We start from the raw sequence: 14,084 nt of genomic DNA on the forward strand, positions 1-14,084 counted from the left end.
TTCAATCCAGTAAATGTTTGCTTTTCTGAGCTGCTTCTGCCCGACGCATGAAAACGGTTAAAAACTGTTTTATGATCGACATGTAATCTCGTAGCTAGATCGCGAGTTGAAATAAGTTTCTCTGTCATGAACTATTTTCGAATATTATTCATTTTTTCAGTGATTAGCCAGCTGTTCTTAATTTTTGGACCGCAATAGCTTTCGACTATGATGCTACCTTTATAACTGTTATGTTGTACGGACATTTGTTCGTAAAATATTAGAACTATGTCTTTTCTCTATTTTGTGCTCTTACCTTTCAAATGCCAGACAGTATTATTTCATTAAATTAATGGAGGCAGGGGACTGTTAGGAAAAACCGAAATTACTTTTTCTTCAATATTATATAAAGTTATTATAATAGTGAACTGAATCAAATAGCGTATAATATTAACGTATAATTGAACTGAGAATATATAGCCTAAAATGTTTTATTAAATAAGTTCCTGGATATTATTTATATAGTTTTCTACAGAGTTTGAAAATATTAATTCACTATGCAATATTAAAAGAATCCTGTAAATGAGCATTTGAATAATACTAAAGACCAACATTATGTAAAGAAACCTGCTATAGCTTGATTTCGAAAACTGAAATTGTATTTATTTTAGGATTCTCATAAAAGATGGCGCTCACTGTTCTCTATATATTAATGATGGATTATTTTTTAATATTAAAGTGTTCTTAGGATATAATTAATAATTCCTTCTCTTGCTATATTTAGTATTAATATTTATTATTTACTACAGTTTTATTATTTTTATATTTACATAACTATAATTTATATATAATTTTGTGTTTGATATGTTGGCACATATTTACGTAAAGTTAACTTCCAAATACCTTTTCATTCCAACAAAAATAATTTAATTTGTGAATGAAGAACTACTGTTGATTCATATCGTTTAACATGCGGGTACTTGATGTATTGTAGGTTGTTACTTGTCAAACTCGATTCATTGTTTGTACTGTTTATTATTCAATCAATTTATGTTGGTCGCCTTCCAATTCGTAAATGATTAATGCACGTTAGGATTTCGGAATATCAATGATGGTCGGGCGTAACAAAGGAAGTAGAACAGGTGACTTGATGTTTTATACAAAATTTCTTATAGCTGTTTTCCCATTAAATACCATAATAAAAATCTCCAACATTTAGTTTAGAAGATATAACTAAGAATATTCTTTGTTGACAAGGTGCCGATGTTGTAAATAGACATTAATAATTAAATATGTAATTGAAATATTTTTTTAATGTAGAACTTAACAGAATATTAAAATTATATTTTCAATAATAACAGGTCAATTAAAAAGTTCCCAGCCTACCGTAGTCAAACACTTTCTTTTGGCAAAATTAGTTTTTTTATTCAACATAATTCCCTTCAGTGAAGTTCTCAGTGAGTGATTATAGCGACCCTCCAACTTTTCGATACCATTTTTGTAGTATGATTTGTCCTTTGCTTCAAAATATGCCTCACTTTCGGCGATCACTTCATTCGACGAAAATTTCTTCCCAGCGAGCATTCTTTTGAGATCTGAGAACAGGAAATTGTCGCTGGAGGCCAGATTTGGAGAATACGGTGAATAAGCAAGCAATTCAAAGCCCAATTGATGGATTTTTGCCATCGTTTTCACTGACTTGTGACACGGTGAATTGTCTTGGTGAAGCAGCACTTTCTTTTTCTTGAAATGCTGCCGTTTTTCGGCGATTTCATCCTTCAAACGATCCAATAACGCTATATAATAGTCGCTCTTGATGGTCATTCCTTTTTCAAGATAGTCAATGAAAATTATTCCATGCGCATACCAAAATAGAGACGCCATAAACTTGCCAGCCGACTGTTGCGTTTTGCCACGCTTTGTAGTCCACTCGAATGACTGTCGATTAGACTTTAGAGTGATATGATGGAGCCATGTTTCATCCATTGTCACATATTGACGCAAAAACTCGGGTTTATTACGCTTGATCATCTTCAAACACTGCTTTGTATCATCAACTCGTCGTTATTCTCGGTCAAAAGTGTACTCGCGCGGCACCTACTTTACACAGAGCTTTCTCATGCCCAAATATTCGTGAAGGATATGATGTACACGTTCAGTTGATATCTTTAGAGTGATTACTATTTCATTCAATTTCAATTTATAGTCATTCAAAATCATTTTGTGGATGTTTTTGTAATTTCGGTAACAACCTCACTTGTGCGTCCACTGCGTTCACCGTTTTCGGCGCTCATTTTACCACGTTTAAACTTAGAATGCCAATCTTTGATGGTTTTCCTGGGGCAGTGTCCTGAGACTTGGCATCAAGCCAAGTTTTTGCTCCAATTGGATTTTTTCCCTTCAAATAGTAATATATTATCAACACGCGAAATTCCTGTTTATCAATTTTTTTCACAATAATTAATTGTTGCTGCATTCAAAATGCTATAATTGACAAATTAATGATCCGACAGCTGTCAAATTTATATACGCATCTTTTGAGGGTTAAGGCTAACTTAAAAACATATAGATTTAATTTTAGTAACGCCATCTATGTGTCAGGTCGGGGAATTTTCAGTTGAACTGTTATATAGCTGATTGAAGCTTGTCATATTTTTTTAATTTTATATATGTTTCATATCTAATATAATTTTAATGCGGTCCTGGTATATTTTATTTGTTATGCATTGCTCATGATATATGGTTTAATATTTATATTTATTTTATGTACACTTTAAATGATCAGAGTATTATTGTATCCGTCATATCGTGTGCTCAAATGATATATGTGTATACGATATATGAATATTAAAGCCTTTTTATATGGAGAAATTATGTAAAATAATAATTTTATTACCTAAATTATTTTTAAGACTGTCATTACTAGTTTAATTGACATTTTGTGTATTATTTGACAATTATATTGACATATGTTATCCTCATTATTATAGGAAACAAAATATGCAATAAGGAATAGGATATTGCCTGGTTTTTTATATTATATTATAAAAATTACCCGTTTATTAAAGTTAACTGAGTAAAAAGTAGGTTAGGTTAAATTATTTAGATTTAGAGACAAATATTTAAAGGTTTTTCTCACAGTAAGTTCGCATAATTCGATTCCATGTAAGAACTGTTTGTTTGCTATTCATGACTTTTTACGTTTTAGCATGAATTTATTCGCTTTATTATAATTTCATATGATCGTGTACATTTTAAAACATTTTTTGGTGCTTCTATTCACGAACAAATCTTTATCGACCGTTAGATCTTGTTTTTCATAGATCAAGATTATCCAGTAAGAATGTGAAAATAACTAACAAGGAATTATATAGATAACATCGAAGGTATTGCAGATAGTAATGATTATTTGGAATGAGGAATTTCATAATTTATTAGCTGTTTTAGGAAAACAGGATTTTTAGTTGAAAATGTATACTTTTTGTATTTAAATTGTCTATACCAGAATCACAAACTTAACAATGAATTGAAATATTTAATTTCTACTGCTAAAACTATAATAGGTAAGATGAAAGTATTAATGTACCTTAGTTAAGCAATTAATAGTTATTTAATTATTAATTGCCATCTATTTAACAATTGTAAATCTAAGTATTGTATTTTACGTTCATTATAAATTATATTTACGTTTAGTTCATGTGTCCTTTGTCTTTGTGAAGTTATTTTCATATCAAGTTGTATTATATCACTGTATTTCTCCTTAGTTTATTCTGTTACTACCTCTATACATCTTTCTTGATTAAACTAGATTTAATCACCGTATTCTCTCTTAGACATTTGCCATATCTGCAAAACAGTTATTACATTTTAACCAAATGCTCATGTATATTCTCAACAATTACATACATATCTATGCACATAGTTATCATACAGTTATCCTATAGTAATAATATACTTACCTTTATTTGTTTCTACTCCAATCACACTCTCTTAGTAATTGTCAGCATTACATCATAATCTCACATCCGGAAAGTTTCATTCGATCACTTCCGGAATCGTTATTCAAGTGAATAACTAAGCTGTTAATCGCCAGTCTATCAAAGATTTGTTCACCAGTCCACCATTTTTCGATTTGTCCTTCAGTGTGTCTGATAGAGTTCATCTAAACCGAAGATGTTATTGTCGACAATGCTTCTTGTTATAAATCCAGATTGTTATTGCTTATATATCCTTCTCGACCAGCATATCTATTGTAATCATTTTTTTTCATACCCCATATGGATTCAATTGGATTGAAAATGCTGTGACAGGTAGGAAGACGTAATACTAACATATATGGCCATATTGTTATTTCATTTATACTTACCGAGTAACAATTTGAAATAATTCACTCTTTAATATGTTTTCTTCGAAACTTAATTTATGTATTGCAAGCCATTTCATAATTGCAGCCTCCATCAATGTAATTATTGGGATCTTTTCCATCAGTGTACTATGATATTATTTCTCCAAGTTCTTTAAGACGTAATTTTCAAACCACAGCAGAACCATGTTATGGTTCATGTTCATGACTCTTGGACTTTTTCCATCACCTTTTGTTATTTTTGCACTACTGTTATCATCTCGCCATCTGAAATATTAATGTTTCATCTAAAGACACAAATAGAGATGATAAGTCTCACTTGATTTTATTATAAGCTTTTAAAAACTGTATTCTCTTAAAAGCAATGTCTGGAAGTTCTTCAATTAGACCTCTTCTTTACAGCAATAGGTAATATACCAACAGTGTATGAATACTTTCCATACTAACAGTTTTCTCTGAAATAATTGTATTAAATTATGTTTATATTGAAAAAACTACTCACTGTTTTTATACATTTGATATATTTGATCTCTGATAGAGCTAATATGAAGATGATCTTGATTCGTCACCGGCTTCGTATGAGGACCGTTTCTTTTCGGTAAATCCAAAATTATATTCTATTTAATTTTTTAATTTTTTTTTGAGACTGTGCCTGTACTAATATTCAGTGCAGCTGCAACATGCTAAAATTTTTTTTATAATAATTGCAGCCAGAAAAACTACGGACCTTCATTATCTTGTTCCTGTTCGACGTAACTGATTCTTCGGCACTTTCAATAAGTTTTATAATAAAGCAGCGATTTCAAATTTATCAAAATAAGCGAAGCGTTAAAACAATGTTTGCCGGTTTAGAACCTGCAGTTGTTATAACTAATGTTTTGAAGAATTTTACAGACGTTTGACAACCGGACGACTTTTGTATCTCGATGACGTGAGTTCACTGTTATTTTGAATGAACTATATATGTGGTTCATCTCCGTATCATTTAATTTGATCTAAAATCAAACGATTATCACGACAAGCAGTAATTTTGCGTCATGGATGTATTCACATCTGGTGAGTATTGTGTGAGCTGGCGTCATCGTTAATACGGCTCTACATTCAAAAATGTATCTCGTTACCAAAAGTGATTTGTCGGCCTCCACAGTCTACCAACATTCACCGCCTTATTTTAAGAACTTTATTTTTATTCAAAATGGAGTTACTCAATAGATTTACGCTAGAATTTTGTCTAGTCTTGTTGTAAACACTTTAATTATCTTTTTCTTATTCTTTATGTTTTTATATCAGTGCGTACTTTCTCAATTTTCATACCACAAAGCATCAGCAATAACCCAAGGAAAGTTATTCTGAAATGTGTATAGTTTAGTATTACCAGTCCTGTTTTTTTTGTACGTACTTAAATAGATAGTTTAACTTTTTTAAATTAATCTCTTAGAACTTCGACCATCTGCCCATGGGCAATAAGTGTTATTATATGATTTCCGTTTTATAATGTAGAAGATCCCTTCAGTAAGTGATCTGCTGTACAACTTATAATCTAAATCTTATTACTTATCTTATCTAGATACTGTTTTAACTTATTTTAAAGTCTATCCTAACTTATTCTAAAGACTATTCTAACTTATTCTAGAAATTATTAAATCTCGCTCTATGTGTCTATTAATCAGTTCGTATGGTAGTTTGCGTTTGAGCCAATACACTACACAGTCATCGCACACATTTAGCTGTTTGGCGAGTGCATTGGGATGCACTAATAGTCTTTCAGAGTACTTCGCACTAACACTTGGGTTCTAGAGGATATCGCGCTGAATCAGTGTGTTGGAGACGTAATATGTGGCATCGACGATGACTCGCAACACTTTATTCTGGAATTTCTGAAAGGTTGAAATGGGCCTAAGTATTGACTTATACAGCAAAACCTTGTTATATAATGATAATTTAGATTTACTTATCAGCCAATATACTTGGTTTAGTTTAAGCCCAAGCTGTTTGCGTTTTGCCACTATATGTTTTTTCCATGTCAAACGTCGATCAAAATCAAGATATTTAACATTGTCTGTTTGCGGAAGTTCATGATTATTCAATTTTACTGAGTGACATGTTGTTCTATAAAGGGTGAATGTCACATGGGTAGATTTTGTCCCATTTCCTTTGATACGCCACGTTTTCAACTACAATTCGATTTTGTTAAGATGAAGTTGGAGGTTTCTTGCGGCTGATATTGGATCTTCGTGTGATGATAAAAACGCTGTACCGTCAGCATATGTTGCTTTCTGTAAAAACTTATTGAGCAAACTTCAGACTACCTTTTTTCGATTATACGAGGTGTACTTTATAGAATTTATTGTGCTCATCTATTGGACACTATATAAGTTAAAAGATGAAAAGACTATTAGATTCTTAACAGTAATGTTCTACCATGCCTTAATCCCAATAATTCCTTTGACAGGATTGGAATGGTTGTCCCTGGGGAAGTTTCTGAAGAAATTCAGCACCATTTTAATTCGAAAAAAAAACAGAAGGTTATAACCTTGTTACAGGTGAGATTTATAAAAGACTCCAAAGGAAGTCTTTGGTTAAATTGGCCAACTTGTTTAATGTTTGGATTCGAAACTGCAGAAGTCATAATCATACCAAAACCTGGTAAAAATCTAAGTGAAGTTGAATCATACTATACTACATACAAAATTATCTGAGAAATTGATTTTGAAACGCCTGAAACCTATTCTTGAGCAAAGCAAATTGATACCATCTCACTGGTTTGCTTTCCAGAATGCCCACTCAACTATTGACTAAGTACGAATTAAATCGAATTACAGATGTAACTAAAAAATCTCTAGATAATGAAGGTGTGTGCTCTGCTGCCTTTCTCGATGCTGCACAAGCTTTTGACAGAGTATGGCATGATGAGTTTCTATATAAAATAAAGTCACTTGTCCCTAAGCATTTCGACCTGCTAATTAAAATCTTATTTGATTAATTGATTTGTCCGTATGACGCTGGATGTCAAGCTCAGATGGAAGGAGCATATTAAAAAGAAACGCGATGAACTCATTTTATAAACAAACTTATTTTATATCAGCAGATAGTGAGACCAGTGTGGAGCTATGGAATTCAGCTGTGGGGCTGCAACAGTAACTCCAATGTCCAAGTAATTCGGAGGTTCTGAATGCGCCTTGGTAATTATGCCTTTATGTCCTCCATCGCGACCTAGAAATTGATATGGTTACAGATACTCTCAGAAAATTTGCCGCTTCCCACCTCAAACCATCAAGACCACATCAATACGAAAGCGTCAAGTATTTCTACCTGGTATTAAAATCATATTGGATTAATTGATACTTCCGTCTTAAATATGAGGAAATATAGTCTCATCTGAAACCGATAAGGACTGGCGTGCATCAAGGAAGTGTACTAGGGGCGGTGATTTTTCTCATTTACATTAGTTTCATCTGCGTCAGTGAATCAAATTGATTGAAGAAAAATCTACAGACATTGAAATTCACAAATAGGATTACCACGCCGCAACGTGTCTTTATTAAGGGTATGCTAATTACATGTGCGAATGCAGCAAATGTGCAAATACCTTGGCATGACGTTGGATGCCAAGCTCAGATGGAAGGAGCTTATAGAAAACAAATGCGATGAACTCAACATCAAGTTCAGGAAAATATATTGATTGTTTGGTCGAAACTCCCAGCTGTCAACCTATAACAAGCTTATTTTATATCAGCAGATATTGAGACGAGCGTGGAGCTATGGAATTTAGCTGTGGGGCTGCAGCAGTGACTCCAAGGTCCAAGTAATTCGGAGGTTCTGAATGCGCATTGGTAAGTACACTTTTGTGACCTCCACCGCGACCTAGAAATGTATATTGATTATTTATATTACAGATGCTCTCAGAAGATTTGCCGCTTCTAATTTCAAACAATCAAGACTTCAGAACCACATTAACATGGAAGCGTCAAGTATTTATACCTGCTATTAAAATCATATTGGATTAATTGATACTTCCGTATTAAACATGAAGAAATATAGTCTGATCTCAAACCGATAAGGACTGGCTTCCCTTTTTAAAGTGTACTAGGGCCGGTGATTTATCTCATTTACATTAGTTTCATTTGCATCATCTTTTCATCCGCGAATCAAATTGATTGAAGCAAAATCTATAGACATTAAATTAATAAATAGAACTACCACGCCGCAGCGTGTCTTTATTGAGAGTATGCTCGTTGGATGTACGAATATAGCAAATGTGCAAATACCTTGGCACGACGTTGGATGCCAAGCTTAGATGGAAAGAGTATAAGAAACGCGATAAACGCAACAAAAAGTTCAGAAAAATGTATTGATTGTTTGATCGAAACTCCCAGCTGTCAACCTATAACCAGCTTATTTTATATCAGCAGATATTGAGACGTGTGTGGAACTATGGAAGTCAGCTTTGGGGCTGCAACAGTGACTCTAATGTCCAAGTAATTTTGAGATTCTGAATGCGCCTGGGTAAGTACGCTTCTGTGACCTCCATCGCGACCTAGAAGTTGATATGATTACATATACTCTCAGGAGATTTGCCTCTTCCCATCTCAAGCCATCAAGTCCCCAGAAGCACGTCAACATGGAAGCGTCAAGTATTTCTACCTGCTATTAAAATCTTATTGGATTAATTGATACTTCCGTATTAAACATGAAGAAATATAGTCTGATCTCAAACCGATATGGGCTGGCTTGCATCAAAGTGTATATTAGGGCCGGTGTTTTATCTTATTTACATTAGTTTCATCTGAGTCATCTTTTCATCAGCCAATCAAATCGATTGAAGCAAAATTTACACACATTGAATTTACAAATAGGAGGACCACGCCGCAGCGGGTCTTTATTAAGGGTATGCTAGTTGCATGTGTGAATATAGCAAATGTGCAAATACCTTGGCATGACGATCGATGCCAAGCTCAGATGGAAGGAGCATATAGAAAACAAACGCCATGAACTCAACATCAAGTTCAGACAAATGTATTGATTGTTTAGTCGAAACTCCCAGCTGTCTACCTATAACAAGCTTATTTTATATAAGCAGATATTGAGAAGTGTATGGAACTATGGAATTCAGCTTTGGGGCTGCAACAGCGCCTGGGTAAGTACGCTTTTATGACCTCTATCGCGACCTAGAAATTGATATGGTTACAGATACCCTTAGAAGATTTGCCGCTTCCTGTCTCAAGCTATTAAGACTCCAGAACCACGTCAATACGGAAGCGTCAAGACTTCTAAATGTGGATAATGTTATTAGACGTCTCAAATCGAAGAAACATGCTTGAACACTAAGTGATATGGTGGAAAATATATTAGTTGTAGTTATTCGGCAGTAGATTAAGTCAGATAGTCACAGTCATATACTAGTTTTATTCAATACATTTTAAAAATATTCTTAACAGTACACCCAAAAAGTATCATAAAACGAGAGAAGAGTTTTTTTTATAGCACATTACACAGACAGAAATGACTTTCATGTCTGTCGACGGCTAATTTTAACATAAATTAACATCAGAGTAAAATATCCTACTTACATATACATACGGGTATGAATCACGGCTAAGATCATCAAGCAATTTCTTCAAGCTCGCCCCATTCCGTCATCACTCCGTCCGAGGAAATTAGCATTCAGTCCACATACGATAATGAAGTATTTATATCCTCGCTGTGTCTTTCAATTTTCTTAGAACGATTAAGGCACCTGCTTTACTCAAAAATGTATCGACACAAACACGATTTTCGACACTTAAAACCACTCACGTACGGCTTTACATAAAACGCGGCGTTTCGGCTCTTTGAAATCATCGAAATTACGCCACTGCCAAGCTTTTCAGACGACACTGTCCACGGAAAAATTAACAGGTGTGGCTACTGGACTTTGTTGGGAATATTTAAACGGTGCGTCTCGAGTTAGTTAAATTGATGGAATAATAAACACGTCCCCAGTCGAACAGATTGACAATTTGACAAGTCGAAACGTACACCTCGCTAATAATAGATTAGAAGTAATGAATAACAAATCAACCATCCTCGTATGGAATCAGAATCGCGTCGGATTGTCGTCCTTAGACTGGTAAACTATAAAGCGGGTATGGGTTTTAACATTCAAACTTTCGATGGTAATAAAAATGTTAATGTACGAAATATGCCCGATTATTTAATTCGACTCTTTCTATTCATCAATCTCCTCTGGTGAATTTATTTCCAATTAAAATTATTTTAAAATCTGTGATATCCATTTCAAACTTTATGGGCCTAAGATAAATAAATAAAAAATCAGGTTTTTTTTCTTCCTTTATTAACATATTTGTTTAACATCTTTATTAGGTATGCTTAGTACAATCATAATTATTAATTAATTTATTACTACATTTCATTTGGACTTGGATTATTTCAGAAAGAAGACGAGTGCGAGAAAATACATCAATATGAAATTCCTCAATTATGAAATTATATTAACTTATAGCTATAGTTTTCACTAAAGGTATACATTTTATATAAGTTCGTATGGTTTGGTTAGTTTCAATCTTCTGACATCCTGCGCGCTGTCCAGCAGTTGTATTGCTTCCACATTAGTTTGATTTAGTAATCTTTTGTGTTTCAAGGCGAAATCTTGGATAACTTCGCAAATCCATTTGATTTTCAGGTCATCGTGTAGTTCTTCGTTAGTTACGTAACGATAGGTATTGATAATTAATGGAAGAATTTTGTTTTGATAGCGTTGGATGACTAGTTCATTTGAATTTTTAGTGCAGCCTCATATTTGCACCCCATGCACCCATAGGTTCATAGTGGCTTTATAATTGTCTGATAAATCAATATCTTTGATTTTAGATCAAGTTGAGAGTATCTTCCGACTAAACAGTATAGTTGTTTTATTTTGGTTCTAATGTGTTTTGCTTTTTGTCTAACACGATGTTTCCAATTTAATCTACCGTCAAGATGGATTCCGAGGTATTTAGCTGATTCTGTGTGAAGAATCGGGCATCCATTGAGTGATATAATTAAGTTTTTGTTATTTCACCGCAATGCAAAGTTAACGTGGACAGATTTGGAGCTATTAAGTTTAATTTTCCAATCTTTCGTCCATTTGTAGATTTTGTTGACTCATTGTCATTTGTACTTTTTCTACTGCCCTAGGCAGAGATATGCCGTTTGCCATAATAATTGTGTCGTCAGCAAAGGTTCCAAGTAGTGTTTCTTTTGTTGTTGGAATGTCAGCAGTGTAGAGCAGATACAGGAGAAGAGGTTCTGAGACACTACCTTGTGGAACTCCAGCCGAAATGGTTTTAAATGTCGAGAACGCCATTTCGTGCGATACTCTAAATTTTATTCCGAAAAGATATGACTCCAGCAATTGACAATAATTACGCGGTAAGAATTTGCTCATCTCACAGATTAATCCCAAACGCCAAACCCGATCAAAAGCTTGTGAGACGTCCAGGAATATTGCAGGGCAGTATTTTTTTTCCTCAAACGCATTTTCAATAGCCGCAATTACTCTGTACACTTGACTGATCGTTGAGAGCTGATTTCGAAAACCAAACTGGTGGTCTGGAATTGTTACAACATTTTTGACACGTTTAAATATTAGCTTCTCAAATACTTTTGATATTACAGGTAGCAGCGAAATAGGCCTGTGAGATTCGATTTGTTCTGCAGGTTTGTCAGGTTTTTTGAGCATAATTATTTGTGCCACCTTAAAGCACTCCGGAACATGCTTCAGTCTTAGACAGACATTAAATATATATGTCAAAAAAATCAAGTGTATGAGAATTTTCAATTATTTTTCAAGGATTTAAGTTTTCTCACTGGTTCATACTACAGATCATTTGAGGGGTAACAGATCATAGAATACTCTAGATATAAAGACAATGAAATTCTTTTATTCAGCTAAGAATTAATGTTTATTGAAATTGAAGATTTCAGAAGGTCATTCTCGTCCTATTTTGTTTTCTTACTTCCGAAAGAAAAACAAATGCAGTGCATGTTCAATGAACATTCTGTAGTGTTTATGGTGATAAAGAAATGCTAACTAAAGAGGCGACATAATTAGTTTTAATCTGTTTACAAAAATCATGCTGTCAAAAGAAGCTCGATACTTGGGTTCCATATGATTGTGAAAATTATAAGGGACCGAGTTCTCAGTTGTATTCTCACTTTTTTTAAACATCTTTATTAGATACGCTTAGTACAAACTTAATTATAAATTATTACTACATTTCATTTGCACTTGGATTATTTCACAAACAAGACGAGTGCAAAAAAATACATCAATATGTATTCCTTAGTTATAAAATTATAATAACTTATAGCTATAGTTGACACTAAAGATATACACTTTATATAAGTTCGTATGGTTTAATTGGAAATATAAAAATATTGGATAACTTCACAAATCCATTTAATTTCCAGGTCATCGAGCAGTTCTTCATTGGTTACGTAGCGATAAGCATTGGTAATCAATCGAAGAACCTTGTTTTGACAACGTTGAATGGCTAGTTGATTTAAATTTTTAGTGCAACCCCATAGGTCTAAATTGGTTTTATAATTGTCTTATAAATCATCCTCTTTGATTTTAGATCAAATTGTGAGTATCTTCCGACTAACCAGAATAGTTGTTTTATTTTGGTTCCAATGTATTTTGCTATTTGTCTAACATGATGTTGTAATCTCAGTGGTGATAAAAATTTGATCACAAATAGTTGCAAAGCCTACATTGAAACCAAACAAGTTGATGTTAAGTGTACAGGCTTGGATTGTAAAGGAGTTGCTCATAATAAGCTGCTCAAACCTGGCAAAGACATCTATTCGATTTTCAACCGTCAAGAGTTAATACAGTTAAAGTAAGCGGTTAACAAAAATGGTCCTGCTGGCTCAAAATAGATCCCAGAAGATAATCTGTAAACATTTTTTGCTTCAGTTATTGGCCCCGAAACATCAGACCTTTTACAAAAACAGAATTATGGGTTTTACAGAAAAGTACCGATTAAACAGCACATATGTCACTGATTAATGTTTTCAATTTACTTCAATTTAGTTTGCAAAAAAAATTAAAAAAGAAAGCGAAATTACCTTTTCTCTAACTCATCACTATGAAAAATTATATTGTGAATTATATTTTAAAGCATTATTGGTATTATGTTTTTGCTAGTATTTCGACTTTAACACTTTCCAATTGTCTTGATAACAGCCAAGGTCGTCTATGAAAATACCAGGTGAGGTAACATTTCCTTTAAATATTTTCATGTAGGTTTCTATGGTTCTTGTAACATTTAACTGAGGCATTTAACAAATTAATTTTGTCGCAGTTCGTTTATATAATGTTTCTTTTTAATGCTAGGCTCATTCGCGTCAAAACATCATGAAACATATCGATTTTGATTACCCACGGGTGTTTCGTGTGCTCAGAGCCTTGATATAAATATGGATGTGTCTGAAGTGATGTAGCAACACATTTTTCTATAAGTCTACAGACATACACATAACCTAATCTAGCAGATGGACACAGGTCAAAATTTTATGGCAAGTGCTGTTTAGTTCAAAAGTTACAGTGGTTTGAATGACATGTTTAAGTGAACTTGTGTTTGTTGTCATAAGTTAATGAAAATGATGGAGAAATTAAACGTATCGTGCTTTGATTTGCTTTGGTATTCGCAGTATACGAATAGTTCAGATTTGGTTCTTCAGTGAATATTTTGGTCGT

At 33.4% G+C, this 14,084-nt stretch overlaps 1 long non-coding RNA gene across 1 annotated transcript; it reads left to right on the forward strand.

The window, feature by feature from the left end:
- Positions 1-9,312: 9,312 nt before the first annotated feature.
- LOC143194069 (uncharacterized) lies at positions 9,313-9,798 on the forward strand. The gene is made up of 2 exons (XR_013005177.1): positions 9,313-9,479; positions 9,533-9,798. It is a non-coding gene; the product is annotated as an uncharacterized LOC143194069 (long non-coding RNA).
- Positions 9,799-14,084: the final 4,286 nt, after the last annotated feature.

This window comes from Rhynchophorus ferrugineus, unplaced genomic scaffold (assembly GCF_030347505.1).
Source record: "Rhynchophorus ferrugineus isolate W39M unplaced genomic scaffold, kcgeb_rfMv2 rfM3, whole genome shotgun sequence".
Taxonomy (NCBI): domain Eukaryota; kingdom Metazoa; phylum Arthropoda; class Insecta; order Coleoptera; family Curculionidae; genus Rhynchophorus; species Rhynchophorus ferrugineus.